Raw genomic sequence first — 17712 nt, forward strand, 5'->3', positions numbered from 1 at the left:
GTCCCCCATCCCTCCATGCCGTTCTGCAGCTGACATGCACCCAGCAGAGATCTCCGGTGTTACTCAGTTACTCGGTCACTCTGGTACATGCAGACTCACAAGGTGGTTTCAGTGACTGGGGATTGTGCTGATGTAGAAAAATTGAAACTATCTATTTAGTGGAGGGCAGAGGGAGCAATCCAATGGATTATTCACAAAGACTCAATCCTGGTTGAATTTTGACAGAGCCCTGCTGTAGCCCTGTCCCACATAGCTGAGCACTTCTACAGGAACAGGTATCATAAAAATGCATCTGCAACACAAATAGAATTTTGGGCAGTTGAAGCGAGCTCTGGTCGCATCACTCCCCAGCCGAGGAGAAGGTTTGAACTCTGAGCTTCAGATACCAGTTTGAACACACTTGTGTGTGTCCAGGGGGTTATCCCTTTGCAGACACCAGCGCATCCCATGTGCCGTGCAAGGCACCGATGCAGCCTGGGTGTTAGCGACAAATGGTCACGTCAAAATAACACATTTACGGACCAAAAGTGATTTTGCTACAAAATCTAGGATTTCAAGCAGCGAAAGCACCTGATCAGAGCATGTTATGCTTTGCTAGCATACAAATCACAAGCAAAAGAGGGCATTTCACTCAGTAAAGCTGCAAGTTTCGAACTAAACTGAATTTTTCTGGCCCAAATTACTAATTGCAAATTATTCACTCAGTTCTGGTAGAATGTGCTGTTTTTGCTGAACTAAAACCAACTGTATAATACCCTCTTAGCCTACTGGGCTTATCTCCAGAGCTCAAAGCTGTTCAACTTCCTCCTCTCTCTTTTCCCTCTCATTTATTTTTCATATGATAAATAATAAAAAAAGGATTTTTAAACCAGAATAGGACAGAAGTTTTCTTTTTTAGTGCACAGTTTGCTGGGGCATGGGGGAAGGCTGGAGAACCTGTACTATTATCAAGAATGCCACTCAAATTACAATATAATTGTCTGAAAAAAAAATTCTGGCAGCTAATTCTGATTGCAGTGCACATTTCTGCGCTTGTGACAAATGATTTCTAAAGTTAGACTCAAGGACACCAAGCTTCCAAGAGGTCACTCATCTACAGTGTTTATTTTATTTGCCATACCAAAAGAAGTTTTAAAACAGTTACATTAAGAGGAGGGAAAAAACCAAAAAAAAAAAAAAGGAAGAAAAGCATGGATGATCTGGAAAAGATTGAAGTGTTTTGTTTTAAAAGGACTGATGCTTGGAGCCATAAAGTATGAAATACAGGAGGGAAAGCAGATTTGGGGCTAACCTGCAATATCACATTAGACTTTAAAGCTGTTCCAACAGACTAAGCATTTCAGAAAGAATCGGAGCTGTTTGTGATAAGTTGCTCCTCTTATCGGCAAACTGTCATCCGTCTTGAGTGAGAACATTTTGTCCACCCTACCAAAACAAGTCAGAAAAATTGGATAAAAACAAAAATATAAATCAGAACGGTAGCTGGGAGCAGAACTGAAATGATGGCAATTTCCTGGCAAGGATTGCTGTACAGCTAAATGTCAGATGTGGCAGAAAGAATTATACTTTCAACTTGAGGTCAGGAATTATGTGTGAGCATGTGGTGGCCAGACCCCCGGCCAACGCAGCCACAGTGGGACCCGCGTGGCCTCCTCTGACAGCCACGGTGGCCCGGTGGGCAGCGGTGCCGGTGCGTGTCCTGGCTGCAGACCTGGCAGCTCGCTCCCATCACCGTCCCGCTGGAGGCTCTGCTCCTTCCCTGGCTGTGGCATAGCCCAGCTCCGCGGCACGAACCTCCCATTGATTTCAGCAAGGTCTGCGTGGCTGGATCAGCCCCTTTCTGCTCGCAGCCAGAAGCAGAAGGTCGCGGTGCCTGCAGCTTGCTGAGGGTCTCAAGGCAATCTTTGTGACTGGAGGTAAATATTGCCGGAGCCGCCCTGCCCTGTGCCTGGCTCCCTGAAGAAGCTTTTCCATGGGATAAGTGCTTGCAGATGATTACGAATTAAGTGCTTCCCAGGCTCTTTCTAACTCTAACCATTTCACTGCATTCCCACAGCACCCCTGGAGCTACAGCGGCGGATGGAGAATGGAGGTGCAACCTCTCCCTGGGTGTGTGCACGTGTGCGGGGTTGTGGGGGTCAACTGCAGCTGAAGTGCTGGGCTCCCCCTCTCCTCCGGGTCTCCTGCAGAGAAACCCTGCTCAGATCAAGGGGAAGCATCAGGGTATGACCTGCTCCTTCGCGGTGATAACTATGGCCAGCCCCTCTGTCTGCCCTCCTCTTCTCAGCCCCGCATGGGGAGGCATTTAGCTGCACCCTCAGATCTTAGTGCTTCATGTCCTCAGGCCAAGGACACGCAGGGATATCACGGGTGCATGTATGCCGCTGAAGCATGGAAAAATATCTAGGGACATGGGCACGATATCACGGCAGCACCTTGGCGTTTGAGCTGGAGGCAAAGCGGGGTGTCCGTAACAGCACTGGGGATGAGCCGTCTTCATCCTCTCCCAGGCAGAAGCTTGGCAGCCCAGGAGGGCAGACACTGTGCTCAAGGCACGCACCCAATTGAGACGGGCAGCAGCGGGATGCCCAGGGACCATGATGGGTGGAGGGGAGCCAAGGTACAGCCTGCCAGCCCCTTCCCCACGCTGTGCCTGATGCTCCCAAGTGTTTTTCTCCTTCACTTCAACACATTTAACACCGTGTTCCCACCGCAGCAGCCGAGCTGATATCACTGGAGGCAAGACCTGAATCAGATCCTGAAAAAATCAGCTATTTAGATGCACCATGGCTGCTGCACTCTCGGCGGCAGTTAAACCACAAGACACCTAATTGCAATTTGGAAACAGAGGTACAATGAGGGGAGATTTGGAGACACCCTTTTACGAAATCACCAAATGGGAAAAGAGAGATGCTGGGCAGAAATGAGACGTTTGGTCCGTCAGGTCATGAGTAGTAAAGACGTGGCAATGTCAAGGGCTGGCACAGCCTGGGGTGGGGAGCAGCACTGTCGAAAGCAGACGAGGGAGGAGATGGTTCTGTGCCCCTTCTAAATGAGCAGCTGAAGGGGAATCACTGGAAAACCCCCCAAAACCCTTTGCAGGTGGGGAAGGGGGAGCTAGAGTGGCTACAAGGTCTCACAGCCCCCAGCACCGCTCCCTGCCCAACCTGCCTCAAGGTCACTGCACCCCCAAAGCCCTTCCCCAGCCCCCAGCACTGCAGGAGCAGAGCACTCGATACAGTGGGGTTGTTGGGGCTGTGTTACGGCGAGCTGCTCTGCTTTATTTTGGGTTTTAAAACTTTTTTTTTTTTTATGTTAGTCATTTTGCAACAGTTTGGTGCTCAGGGCACTGCAAGTGCTTCTGTAAATCCAGATGAATGAGCAATAGCTGAGCCTTTGCTTCAACCCAACCGGGAGTGAAACCTCCTAACACACAAAGGCTGGATTGCCGGGTACTGCAAAGCCCTGCTACAAGTACCGACATCATGGGCCCATCTCAGAAAGACTAAGTGGTTTGTAATAAGGGGGCTGGGATAGGGGACAACAGTTTATTCCTATTTGGAAATATCCCAACAGCAAGGACATCAAAGCTGCCACTGAAGCAGAAACTGCTGAGAGTCTGGTGCAAACTCATCTCCTAAGAGTATCGCTTAATGCACATTTTGTTGCAAGAGAAGGGGTGACTCAGGCAAGGGTTAATCAAGGCTGAGCTGTGCACCTAGCACATACACACCGCATTTGCAGTAGTGTGGGTGCACATATATATTTATATCTCTCTCTCACATATATAGGTATTTAGTTATCTATGGCATGTGGGCTGGGGAGCAGACAAGCTCTCCTCTCACCACGGTGGGGTGTGGGATGCCACACAAATTCTCTCCATCGCTTCTCTGGAAATCCTGGCAAGCCCAGGGGAGCCTGCAGTTAATCAGCGCCGTGTCGCCGTGCACCGCTGCGGGCAGCAGGACTTCACTGCGGCGTTTCGGGAAGCCCTGGAGCAGCCATAGCCCAGGCAGCCACATTCCCCCCAGCACCCCAGGGATGGCTGAGCGCTCAGCCCCTTGTTGGCTTTGTCTGCAGGGTCCTGCGCTTGCTGATGAGACTTTCCAGCCCTATTTAGAAGAACTTCATCATCTTTTTTTTGGCATTGTAATGCCCTAACAGCATGGTTGGTACAAAAAAGCTGGAAGATCAGCCAGCTCACGGCCAGTCCCTCTCTGCTGTTAGACACACAGCAGAGTTCAACTTCTGCTTTGGTTGCTTTTAGTGGTGCTGTTTGTCTGCTTGCAAGGATCATCATATTCCCCACCTGTATTGCACCACTGACAATAAATCCAAAGCAACTGGGGCCCGAATTTTTGAAGAGGTTTCCTGAAGGGAATGTCAATTACCTTTCCCTTCCAGCACCGCCGACGTCCTCTGGCACTTACAAATCCCAGTTTTATTCTGAGAAATGCAGCCACTTGCTCTAATTATTCAGCCTGCTCTCTAAGGTGAGAAAAAAAAATAAATTTAGTAAGTAAACTTGAAAAGGCAAGGGGTGGTTTAAATTGGTACGGTTGTGACTCCAGGCATGAAGGAGTACAACTCCTAACAAAGACAGTCTGTGTGTATGCAATGGTTTGTGTGTGAAAGTATGGAAGGAGTGGGAGAACATTGTGGACTAACTCTTGAGGTCTCATTTTGGGTGAAATTCCTGTCTGAGGCAGCTGGGATTGCTTTTGCTTCTGATTTGGTTAGAGAAAATAGTGCCATGACCTGGATCGGTATTTCTCTCTCTGCCCAGCACAGTAACTCCATTCGAGCCCCCTGAGAGCCCTGTGGTTTTCTGCACTGGTGGCTGTGAAATCATCAGCTTCAGAAGGGGAAACTCAAGAGCCTTGGGGTCCAGAAGAGGATGGAGGAGAGACTTCCTTCCCTTGATCTGCCATCGCCATAGGGACCAAGGGGTCCTCCCAGTGCTGCTATGGAAACGCAGGGAAGTCTCCGGGGAGGTACTGTGCTCCTCTGCCCTTGGGTGACATGTTCCCCTCTCAGCACTTGTCCTCCAGGTGCTTCGTCTCACTCCATCCCCACCCCTTCCCCCGATCTCTCTTCATGGGCTGCCACACTCCTTCCACATTTAGATGCCAGTCTGTCCTTGCTCATTGCTATTCTCCACCCATCTCCTTAGCTCAGCCTAGTTTCAAACGCAAATGCTTTGTCAAGGTGCCAGGATCCCCCGGCAGAGATGAAGGTTGGTAGATCAATGCCACGAATGCCTCCCAGAGCATGAGCATCTCCACACAGCTTGTGCCTGGAGAGAGGGACCAGCCCTAGGGCTCGGAGATGCTGAGGACCCTCCCTGCAGTGGTACTTCCAGATTTGCAGCCCCACCTCAGCTGCCAGCTTTCCTCCAGCACTTGGCTTTCCTCTGGGCTCACCAGCTCAGCTATAAAAATTGTGGTATTTGGGAACCAGCAGCCTTAATTATCTTTTAAATCTCATTATCCTCTTTCCTATGATCTCGTCTTTGCTCATTGTTTCACCCCTCAGTGTCTGCGGGCAGCTGAGAGCTCTGCCTCTCCCTGCAATTCCTCGTAGCACCACCACATTCCTGGACAACTTGCACACAAGCCACACGAAATTTTAATCTAAATCATCCCAAAATCAAGGACAAATTACAAGGTTCATCACTCCTGAATCACAACCAGACCACAGGCAGTGGCACCAGCTCAAGAAGATGCAAATGCCTTTGTAGAAATGCCTTTGCCAGGAACATGCCCCATTGCTGACAAGGGCTTCCCAGGGATTTCCAGGCTGGTCCCATAGGAGAAATAAGTGCTGTCATCCTGGGCCACAGTGTCTGGCTCTTGTGGTTCATATTATTTGTAAGGAAAATAACCTTGTTTGTCTCAGACCAGCTTGTTCTGAAATCTCGGAAATTAGGTGTCATTACTAGGTATCATTCTCTGCGGGCATAAAGTCATACCTAGCCAGCAATCCAGCCATCTGCAGATACATGAGGAGGATAATTTGATTCCATCTTTGGAAATGTCAGATTTTATGGATGAATAAAATACATTCCATTTTCTTCTGTTTATCAATATTGGGTGAAAACAGACTAGAAATTGCTTATAAATGGGTAGTGTCAAGAGGAGGCAATCTGTTACCCCTAGCATGTGCCCAGCACTGCCACAGCCACAGACACCTGCATAGTGTGTAAGAGCCACGTAAAGCAAAAAAGCAAGGCACAGATGGAAGAAAGAGTAACCTCTGACACCTCTCCATTTACAGCTATTGCTATACAAGTAGGTCCAGGTCCTGCAGTCGATAATTCTGGTGTCACAAAATAAAATGGTCTCAAAGCTACTGCAAATTCTTGGTTTCCAAGGGAAATTTGAAGAACCTTGTAAGGATGTTCTCACCTGAGCTCTGAGCCAAAGGCAAAGCAGAGACCTGAGGCTAAATAAAAGGAGCCCTGTGCCCTGCAGTACGGCCGAGCCCCCAGTCAGTTGCCCGTGGCCAGAGCAAAGGGGGCAGATGGGGCTGGTCCAGTGAAATGCTGATTGCTCGTGTGCTTTAATTGCCAAGCTCAAACCAGGTCAAAATCCGGGCACACAGAAAGGATGCGGTCCCTGACAGCATGGTAATGGTGAAGGGAGAGATTTCAGGAAGGAGAATAGAAGAGCGGTGAATGAACTTTTCAGATAAATTATAGCTAAAGAGGAATGAAACATTATAGTTTCAATTACCGCTGTGCCCAGCCACGCAGGTAGTAATTCAAACAAGAAACAATTGGTGGATTGTCACCCTCAAATCAGACACATACCATTTAATTCCATTTACTGAGGGTTCACTGACTGTATTTTGAATCAAATGCAGCCATTAATGTGCAAAGATCTGAAAAATGCATGTGTCCCTTTTACAAATGTGACAGCGAGACACTAATTCCTGTAAAACCCTTTTTCTTCAGGTTGGGCTGTTCCTATTGCCTTTAGTTATGCAGATATTACTTATTAAAAGTTTCAGTATGCCAAGCTAGTTCTTTTGAAATGGCTTGTACCTTTTTGTTCAGGGCACACGAAAACCACGGCCAAATCCAGTCTTATATTCCATCATCCAAACTCAGCAAATTGATTCGAATGCAGAAAAAGCTACTTTCATTAAAACAATTAAATCCTTACTATTATTGCCATATCTGGCTATTACAGCACAAATATAAATCATCAGTTATTGGAGCTAAAAGCTTTCAGATAGAATTGCTCTAACATCTGCCCCACACGATGGGCAGAGGAAGGATGACGTTCACCAGGCTTCTTCATGGGCAATGCTGATGCCTAAGTAAAAACCTGTCGTATTTTTACTTAGTGAATATTATTGTGGTGCCCTATTTTGCTCCAGTAGAAAAACAATGAGCAAGGTGAGTGGGAGGAGGAATGGTGCCCAGGATGGGAAGAGCTGGCACCATCCCCAGGTGATGCTTTCTTCCCTGCACGCTGCCACGGGGTGTGTGTGACCCTGGCTGGGTTTTGCATAGTTTGAACCATGCAATGGCACTACACAAAGATAAATCTATGCCCTCCCTCATCCAAGAAACAATTTTATGCGTGAGAATGTCCTGTTCAACGTGATATGGTGGAATGGTTTTGGCACAAAGATTTGGGGGATCATCTGGAGTACTTTTGCTTTCCTTTTTAAAATAATAACTGCACGTATCCCATGTGTGTGCACCATCACATGCTCTCCATGGGGCCACGAAGTGTGTTGCCTAATAAAAACAGACCTTTCCACGAAACTGCACTTGCCCTTCTGATCTGGTTGAGATTGCATCAAAGGGCAGATTGTTTAAATATAATTTCACTGGTTATTGAGTGGGTCATCAGAATGGGATATGAAATTTCAAAGGCTTTTCTCCTCCTGCTCTTCACATCATTCTAGGTCACACTTCCCTACAGGTGCTCCCTGTTGACTCAAGGACACTTCCAGGCAGCAGAATATCAAAGGAGCAAGGATGGACAGGCCAGCTCATCCTACACATTTTAAATTGCTTAAAAAGACCCAGAAGCCTTTCTGCAAAGAGAGTTTGTGGCAGGGACTGAAATCAGTGCTCAGCATGTGGCTTAGACAAACAGAGTGGTCATTAGTGACTGTTGTCATTGTCACACCGGTGTAGACTGTTAATTCAGCACAGGAGTCATTAAAAAAAAGCCTCAGTGGAGAGAGGGGGTTTTTGTAAATGCTAGATGACTTGGCAAAAAATGAAGATGACCCTCAATATCCTATGTTGCTCTGCTTGTAAATTCAGAACAGAAACTCCCAGGAATTTGCTGGGGACAGGATTAGGCACTAATTATTTTCTTATGCTGAAAACTGTTAAAATCTGACCTTGCTTTTCCTCACCCCACAACCAAGCTAAGCTCACCAGTCATTCAACAGATCCCTCTCTTCCCGGAGGATGTCACCACCTCCAAAGCTTTCACCCTGACTTTGCTCCTGGGTTGCGAAGGTGATATCACCATCCCCAGTCCTTCTGCCAACCCGTGCCTTCAGCTCGAGGGGACGTTTGGCTCCATCACACTGAGTGTGACTATTCCCATGTGTCTGAGAGCGAAGGGCTCAGTCTGCACCCACTCCTGCTCCAGCCTGAGTCCCAGGGCTTTAATTGCCTCCGAGCTTGCGATTAAAGAGCAGCATCCACTATGCTGCATGGGCGTCCTTCCGTTAGATTTCCTCCTACCAGGGGCTTTTAATTTATTTGTATTTCCAGCAGCGATAATTGAGTTATCAATTTTGTGCTCTTTTGGACCAGAAGCAAAGAGATCAGAGAGCTATTTTATACACCTAATTATAGATTATTTCCCATAGCTATAAAACCACGGAGAGACAGATCCAGAAAACCTGTTGTGAGGTGCTCTGTGTCCTCTTCATCTCGTGACTTCTCCTTATTGCTCCCTTAGACTCCAGGCTGAATACCCTCCAGACAAAACAGTTGTCAAAAGCAAGGGATACCTATTTCCCCACAGGACAAAATCTCTCACCACCCCAGCAGAGAGCTGCTTAAAAATCAAATTCAACTTATACCTAAACGATCCATTTAAGCCTTTAGCACCTCGTAGAGTCAGGCTGAGATTTATTCCATTTCTGTGCAGTTTGGCTATAATCTGTCTCATAACAGTGGCCTGGGGTGCTGCTGAGGAGTGAAATATTTGATTTTCTTTCCCACTTCTGTTTTTTGGGGGTTTGCATTTGGTGTGGCCCTTCATGCCCCTGCTAGGTCCCCACTCCCTGGGTCCGGCTGCGGTGCCGCAGAGTCACCCTCCATCCAATGCGGGTCTGAGCTGCCTTCAGCATCCGCAGATCAGCCAGAGCTGCCTGGAGCACGCTGCAGTGCAGAGCAAGTGCTAAAGTCCAGCAGATCCTATTTTTATATTTACGGAAAGAGATGGGAATTGTCTGTGTGTTGGTATTAGGTTTCTGGTGGTGACATGAAGAGGCCATCCAAGATGTATGACCTAGCAAATGTACTGTAATGCACACATCACATTTGTTCTCTGAGTAAATAGATATTGTCTAGGGTACATTACAGCTGTGCTTTCATGTTTAATTTAATGTAAGTGAACTGCCTTAATTTCTCTAAATTGTAGTAATAAACATAATGCTAACAGTGATATTGCTAATAATTTATTTAGCAAGTGATTAATCAACAATGAACTATTTTAATTACCTGTTCTGAAATGCCAAACTCTAAATTAATTATGTGTCATTATAAGAATTCATATGTATATATATATATATACACTTATATGTGAATTCCAGGGCTAATTAAAATGAATAAACTATCGGATTTGGTGAATTCATAGAGCTGAGGGGGGATCTGCTCTCCCCTGCTCTTCCGCCCTTTTGCATTTCATCCTCAGCACAAAGAGAATTACATTCCAGTGCTTTAAACAAGTCATTCGTGCTCCTGAAAAATATATTACCCAGAGAAAGTAGCAAACTCCCTGGGTCCCACGCTGCAAACAGAAGTGCTGCTGCGTGGCGAGGGCAGGGCAGTAGCTGGTGGGAGCAGGGGTGGGAAGCGTGAGCTGAAGTGCTTCTGCCGGGGGGAAATGCAGGGTGGGACTCTTCTGAGTGACCTCTGTGTCAGACCTTGGAGCTCCCTGGAAATAAAATCAAATGGGAACTCGAATGGGGGAGAAGGACATGATGCAGATTCCCCATCTTCAATTGTTCGCAACAATATTTGGAGGGAAATCGGGGATTGAATTAACAGATTTGGGGCACAATCAAAGAGTTTTTCTTTTTGCCTGGGAGGGGGGCTGCATCTAGAGATGCTGCAAGGCACAAAGCTGACAGCATTGGGGTATTTAGCAGCAGGAGCACCCCCAGGTGCCCTGAGACGAGGCTGGGCAGAAAGGGGAGACCATCTCTTTGCATTAAGTCTCAGGTCCAGAGCTCATGGCCAGGAGGTCCCCAGCCATCCAGCACTGCCCCAACCAGCAGCAGTGGTCTCTGGTGGGTCAGTGCTCGTGGTGGGATGTGCAGCAGGGAGGGGCAGGGAACTGCAGGGGAGGGAATCTCTAATTAAAGGGTGGGGAGTGAGACAGTTGTAATGGTTTGTAGCACCAGCTTGAAGAACAGGATGATTAATGAGAGCAATGGCATGAAGGAACCAGAAACTAAGTAATGAGATCTTTATTTGATACATAATACCACTGGGACCTTCTATAAAGAGAATACCAGGAGTAGGGCTAAGTTTGCTAGTTTGGGAGTGTATCAGGAAGGGGGAAAGTATTGCTGACTTTGCAGTCAAAAGCCTGGGCTGTACACAACTGGGACTGCAGTGTTGTTCAAAGTAAGTCTGGGACATGTTAATTTGGTCATATATTTTCAGATGGTGGAAAGACACCCTGACTTTTGATTTAGTGCGCTGCGTGGATCTATGCAATGTTGTGGGTTTAAAATGCAGTGTCCAGAGCCTGATTCAGTCACCTGATGGTTGAATTCCAGCTGGGAGATGAAGAAACCATTATATACACAACAAGAACTTCCAGCCAGAAATTACTTATGGTTTCAATTGAAGGAGAAGAAGTTGCTGATAGTTTAGGTATGGATGTCAGAAACACAGCAGTTAACAGCAGAGATGAATGAGAGATTGGGAGGTGATAACTTAGATAAATTGGTGTCTCATCCATATTAAGGAGACAGCTCATCCTCAGTTGCTGCCAGATGACATGAACAGTGGAGCGTATATGGATACTAAAATACATTGGTCTTAAAGTTAAATCCCCAAGAACCATCAGAAATAAGTCTCAGAAGCCAAAGTGAGATCTGATGCACACTGCAAAAATATGCAGTCTGTCAGAGCACACTGCTCTCTCCATATAACTTCCACCGTTTGTGGGACAATTATAGAGAAAACGATAGTGTGATCTGTAAAGCAGCTCCTGGAGTGGTTTTATTCACTAACTCAATGCTATGCATAATCATTGCCAGCAACATCTCCAGAGGTGTGTGCATAATAGAGAGACATCAAGTCAATGAGTCAAAACATCAGAAAATAAAATTCAGATGAACATCACATTCAAAAATTGTATCATCTGTCATTTAACACTGTCTGAAGACCTCCTTATTGAAATAATACATCTAAACCCAAAGTTACCCCCGGCAGTAATACCGTATTGTGCTGTGTTTAGGATCTACCAGGATTTGGGGTTTTTTGCAACTTGAGCTGGCTGCCACAGAAGGCGAGCTGGGGTTGTAAGCCCTGTGGGGACCTTCAAACTGAAGCACCCAAAAGATTGTAGAGGGGAAACACAAGGAATTGGGAGGATCAGTTCCTCTCGTGTACCCGCTTCAAAACCTGCCAAAGTCAGTAGTGATCCCCTGTGTCACCCATTTCCTTTGTTGTGTGGATGTGTATAATAACGTTTCTTTTAAGACACAGATTAGCCTCTAAAAAAAGATGTTGTATCCAAATGCAAAATTAATTTGCCCTCACTGACATTACACTTCACTAGATTAGATCCTTCGTTCCTCCTGTTCCAAAACACCCATCGAGATAAGAAGTTTCCCTTTTTGAAAATGCAGGTCTGGAAGACCTTTAAATCCCCTAACTAAATTCTTATCATGCCGTTTTCCCAAAGCACCATGTATAGCATCATCTCTGCACTACAGCTTGAAAGAAACAATTCCCTGCAGATGCATGCATTGAGGCCAGATATCACAGCATGGGCCATAAGGCAAGCATATATATATATATATAAATGTGTATTTATACATAGGCATATTTTTTCTAATATATATATACACACATGTATTTCTTAAAAAACAAGGCTTTTATTCTAGTCTTGATTTTCTCTTAAACCATATGAAAACATAACTTATCCTGTTGTACTAAAGGATAATAAAAGTTGCCAAGTCGGTTATAATTCCCCACAAGTTCCTAGTTGTAGGTACAGGCAGAATGATAGTTCTGCTCCCTCCTTTTGCCAGCTGCCCGTATCTCCGCCCCAGCAGCCAGCACAGGTCCCTGCCGTGGCAGTGGTGGTCCCACCCCGCGTGCAGGCAGGTGCGGGTGGGAAGAGCGAGCGCCGCGTAATGAGTCCGCGTTGCTTCAGGGTATGAGAATGAGCAATGAGCATCTCTGCTGGAAGCAAAATCAGGAACTTGGGCGAGCTTTGCCACTTAGACAACAAATCACCGGGTGTGCTTGAGGGTTCATTTTTCATTGGGAAACACCAGTGAAACGAGTACTTTGCTGCTTATCTCTTTATTGTTCATCGGTGCTTCTTTGCCCTTCATTTCTTGGAAAAGGCATGGTGCTTAAATGGGTTGAAGGGTGGGCGCTGTGAAAGAACTAAGCCACCTCTTTAATCCCAAAGGCTTCGTAAAGGGTTCATTTTGCTCTCCGGGAAAACCTCTGCTTTCCCAGTTCACTCGCCTCCCTCTCTCCACCATCCGTCTAGGTTGCGTCGTCTATATCTGAAAGCATGCTTGCCATCCTTTGAAGAGGTAGTCTCCTCTAAAAAATCAATAGTTAACATTGTCTTTAAATAGTCTGACATTTACCTTTACTGCAGTTTTCATTTCTTTCTGGGATTGCTCAGACATTTGTATTACCCATGTACATTCCTTATTTCTCTGCCTGTAGCCACCGACCAGGAGCTTTGCAAGGATGGCAATTCTGGTGGTGTAGCTCACAGCCACAGATAAGGAGACTTTAGCAAGATAATTGAGAGGACTGGAGCTCACTAATAAAAGCATCTTTAATTTATGGAAGACATCAAGTGAGAATAATTACAAGCAAAAGGGTAGTGTAAATCCCTGAAGAAAATATCCTGAATGCGGTTTTCCCAACAAGCAAATCTGAATGCTGGCCCAAAGGTCAAAAATAAAAGACTGTGAGCTTTAACCTCCTGAGCCATCCACCTTTCCTTTCCCCTCTTGTCAAGAAATTGTCTGGGGGTTCATTTAGAAAGCTGCTTGTTCAGGGTAGGGCTGTTTGCAATCTGGGAAAGTTAAGCAAATTAGCAGAATTATTAGGTAAGAGGCAATTCTCCACAGCCTGCAAAGCAACCGCTTGTTAAATTAGCTCACACGAGAGAGTTGCACTGATCAAATGATGGTTGCAGTGTTTGCAGAGAGAAGGCTGTGCAGGCATTTTCTTTGAAATAACACTGCTGTACTCCAACTGAAAAATAAAAAAGGGGGAGTTTGTGCAGATTTCCCAGCAGGCTGAAATGGGCTCCTCGCACAAATGTACTGGAAGATGCTTTTGTCTTTTACACACATTCCTGCTACTCAGTTCCTTCTGCAACAATAATAAAAATAATACTGAAGAACTAAAACCCAACACCTTCAAACTAGCTACTTCTAAAAATAGGGAGGGCTGCAGGAGAGCTGATGCCACGAGTCCCCTGGAAGCAGGTGGCTTGTTGCACCCACTCCCCTCCGGGACTTGCAAGGACACCTGGGGTTTTGCAGCCTCGTTGTCCTGGGGCGACTTTGGGAATGGGTCTTTCGGCAGCAGAAGCAGAAATTGGAGTCCTCCAAGAAGCCAAGGAGAGGGTGGCTCACACATGGTTTCTGATCACTCAGTCTCATTTTTATATACTCTTTGGCTATTGATTTGGTATTTTTATACCTTATGTAGTGCACTTAGTACGGAAAAAAATGGATTAACCAAGTAAATGTGCTTTATTAGCGGGTCTCTGATGGAAAATTATGTCAGTTTTCCATTTAAAAGATGCATCAGATTAATCCACTCATGAATCAATTTGTCCATGCTTGAAAACCCAACACCCCACATAAAAATTTCCAGTGTCAAACTGCATGCTGGATATAACAATGAAAGTTTTAAAATGAAGAAAAGGTATTATCGGGAAGTCTTTAGCACTTCCAACACAGCTGAGAATGAAATGCTCATCCCCAAAGCGAAGTGAGGGTGTTACAATAGGCTTAACTCCAGCTTAACTCGCAGGAGATGAAGCTGTCTTACTAAAGTCATGGAACTGCATCCATCAACATCAGCACAAGCAGCAAACTGCTGGGCTTTTCCAGCCTCACCCTGCCTATTCAGAAGTGCAAAAATCACCGACAACTACAAGCAGAAGAGCTCTGGAGACCAACAGTGTCTAAAACAAGGGCCAAGACACCTACCAGCTCCTTCCTAACTGCACCCCATAGTCTGACAGGCCCTTACAAACCCAAGGACCTGGTAGTGTGGCTGCGGTGAACGTTGGCCGGATCCTGCAATAACTCTGCCGGCAGATCGATGGGGAGGCTTAAGCGAGCACCCGCTTCTCTGCAGCCCTGACGCAGGCGAGGCTCCCGCAGATGTCAAGGCGGGCATTTGCCCACGGGGAATCTGCAAAGTCAGGCTGGGGCGTATTCACCAGATAAATCCTCTGCAGTTGCCGCAATGGACCTGAGCCACGATGCGGAAGCTCTGGATCCAGATTCAACTTTTCTCCCACGTTTAGGAGGTACGGAGTCTGGAGCCAGTTTAAGTCTCTGCCCAACTGTTAGCTAATAGCTACTTTCTGGCTGTTCCCTGGTTCCCCAAATCCCTTTTTTTAATTGACTGCTTCACACTCCATCATTTGCTTTAAAATGATGAAGGATACAACTCTTAAGCCTCTACAGTGGTAATTTTGGGGCCAGGATCATTAGACTTTGGAATTGCCGTCTGTTGAACACTGCCCTATGACACAAATGCTGCAGTTGTTTTTTTTTTTTCTTTTCCTGCTTCTTTCTATAACTGTCCCAGGTTTTGTCCTTCCCAGGCTCTTTTGGCTCACTGGGCCATGCTCCTCACCATGAAAAGATGGATTATGCCTTTACCTTCCAGGTGATCCACTTTTCCCCCTAAATACTTAACAACCAACATGTTCCCCCTCCCCGTCTTGTCTTTACGTAAAAACTTCAAGCTCTCTTGCAAAGATAGATGGGGCAAACTCGCTATGATTACTGTCCATCTGGGAATAATGCTGCCACGGTATTAGACAAAAGTCTACTTAGATTTCATTGTGTTTCATTACTAAAGCACGGAGCATGCTGGAATTTCACAGAAGAGGAGTTTTAGCACAGGAAGGGAGAAGAGGGCTCAGGGTTGGAAATTCCCCTTAAATTCTGCAGGAGTCCCTCAAACAGAAAGTTACTTCGTTAGCCATTTCCCAGCCATCGGCACTGGGAGCCAAAGCGATGAGCACACCTCACTAAAGCACACGGGCAGATCAGCTCAGTGCAGGGCATGACCAGCCACATAAGCCACCCCATGAGGGGACATTTTTCCTACTCTTTGAGTAAAACTACGATGGCACAAAATCAGGAGCTCTGGCAGCTAATCTGCAGAGTGAAAAGGATTGAAATGAGGGTTGTGGTCTTTAGAGCAGGTGTTTGGGAGAACACAGATCTTTCCATCCATGGTCATGGGCAGGAGCAGACAGTATGACCTAATTGTCCTACAGTAAATTGTCCAGCAACCAAATGTCACTTAGAAAGGGAGTGACAGAGGCTGGGAGGGGGGGATCCCAGGCTCAGAAGAATGAACTGCCTCACAAAATGGGGATAGAAATTAGCTCCTTTCACAATGCCGAGGAGGGACTGCAGAATAATTCATTATTTGTTCCTGAGTGCAGCACAGGGCCACCTCTTACCCCTGCCAGGATATCAGCTCATGGCTGAACACTTGCATATTTGGGAAATAGTTTCAAATCTCTCCCTCTCTCCCTCTCATTCTTCCCCCCGCCCCCGCCCTTAGCAGTAAAAGGAGAAAGCAGAAGCTATCTGTCATACGCTGCACAAAATGATTTATAGGAGGGGGAGGGCAGAAAGAGCTGGAGGCAAATGTTATCGGAGGGAGGTGCTAAGTGATGTGAAATACCTGTCGCACATGGAGGTGGAAAAGAAGTCCTTGGTGTTCAATCTCTTGTACCTTCAAGAGCAACACTGGCCATGCTCTGCCTTCATTACCCAGTTATTCAGCTCGTTGTAGCCCACCTGTAGCAGATGGTGCTTCTGTGCTCAGCCCCAGCTCTGTGGTGCAATCCTACCTTGCAGCCTCGGGACTACATGGAACATCACAGTGTTTATTTTTGGTGTAGTAAAATAAAAGAGGACTACCTCTAGCCAGCTGAGATGCCTGGGCGTACATTAATATCACAGGCATAAGGTAAGAGCAGATGAACATAAAAATAGGGAGTTTGTCCAATCCATGCAGACCAATTGCATAAAAAAATACTTTGCATGTGGCATTGACAAGCTATTTTCTGTTATAAATCTGTTTGCTGAATACCCCAAAATGAAGGATTTTACTCCTTGGGAGAAAAAGGAGGGCTCATCCACATCCCAGGCTGGGGTGTTACTACAGCTCAGCACTGCCGCAGTCACTGAGGTAATGCATGAACCCGCCAAGCTGCTACGACCAGCCATGCGCGTGCTGTCTGGCCATGTCAAACACAAAGTAAAGGACGTTTGCTTAAACCTCAGCCAAAGAAGTACGCATGGACACGTTTTATCTCATGGCTGTAAATAGTTCAGGCTGTGCAGACAGTCACCGTTGCACAGCTCACCGGGGCTGGGCAGCAAAGGAGCAGCCCACGTGTAGGAGCTGAGGCATCCTTCTTACGTTCTTGTATAGATGTACAGAAGATACCATCATTCAACCCTTTATTCCCTTGGAAAACACATGCAGCACATCTCGCTGTTTATGTTTAGTCCAAATTAATGTCCTACAGCTATCATATGCATGATTATGGCAGTCATTTTTAATTAGGAATTGTGTCAATAGTATTGACATTTTCATTGCTTTTGGGGGAAGTAGAAGCTATTTTGTTGCAGGTGAAGTCCTCTCTTTGCAGTTCTCTATCCCTCCAGCTGCTCCCACTGTACAAAAGGGCTGTGCAGCTTATTAAAAAAAAAATTGCAAGAGTATTAAGCTCATTCTCTGTGCAAGTAAATTACAGCGACTTACGCAACACCAAACTCAAGGAATGCAGAAATTCAAATTCCCTCCATCCTGTGCAAGATTTACAGTCTTATTCTGAATGCAATATTTATTATTAACAGAAGCCCTGGCAGGACCTGGGAAGCGCTGGTGGTCCTGTGATGAAGGGGGTACATTCAGTAGCTTGCTGGGAAGTGGAGTTAGACATGAACGGCTCAAGCCGGTCGTTGCACTCAGTGATAAACACCCTGCAGGAGCTATCATTCACCCGGAAAGAAAGG

At 46.2% G+C, this 17712-nt stretch overlaps 1 long non-coding RNA gene across 1 annotated transcript; it reads left to right on the forward strand.

The window, feature by feature from the left end:
- Positions 1 to 2139: 2139 nt before the first annotated feature.
- LOC141931328 (uncharacterized) lies at positions 2140 to 9839 on the forward strand. Its single transcript, XR_012625555.1, has 4 exons — positions 2140 to 2223; positions 2717 to 2850; positions 4787 to 4994; positions 7921 to 9839. It is a non-coding gene; the product is annotated as an uncharacterized LOC141931328 (long non-coding RNA).
- Positions 9840 to 17712: the final 7873 nt, after the last annotated feature.

This window comes from Strix aluco, chromosome 17 (genome assembly GCF_031877795.1).
Source record: "Strix aluco isolate bStrAlu1 chromosome 17, bStrAlu1.hap1, whole genome shotgun sequence".
In the NCBI taxonomy this organism is placed as follows: Eukaryota; Metazoa; Chordata; class Aves; order Strigiformes; family Strigidae; genus Strix; species Strix aluco.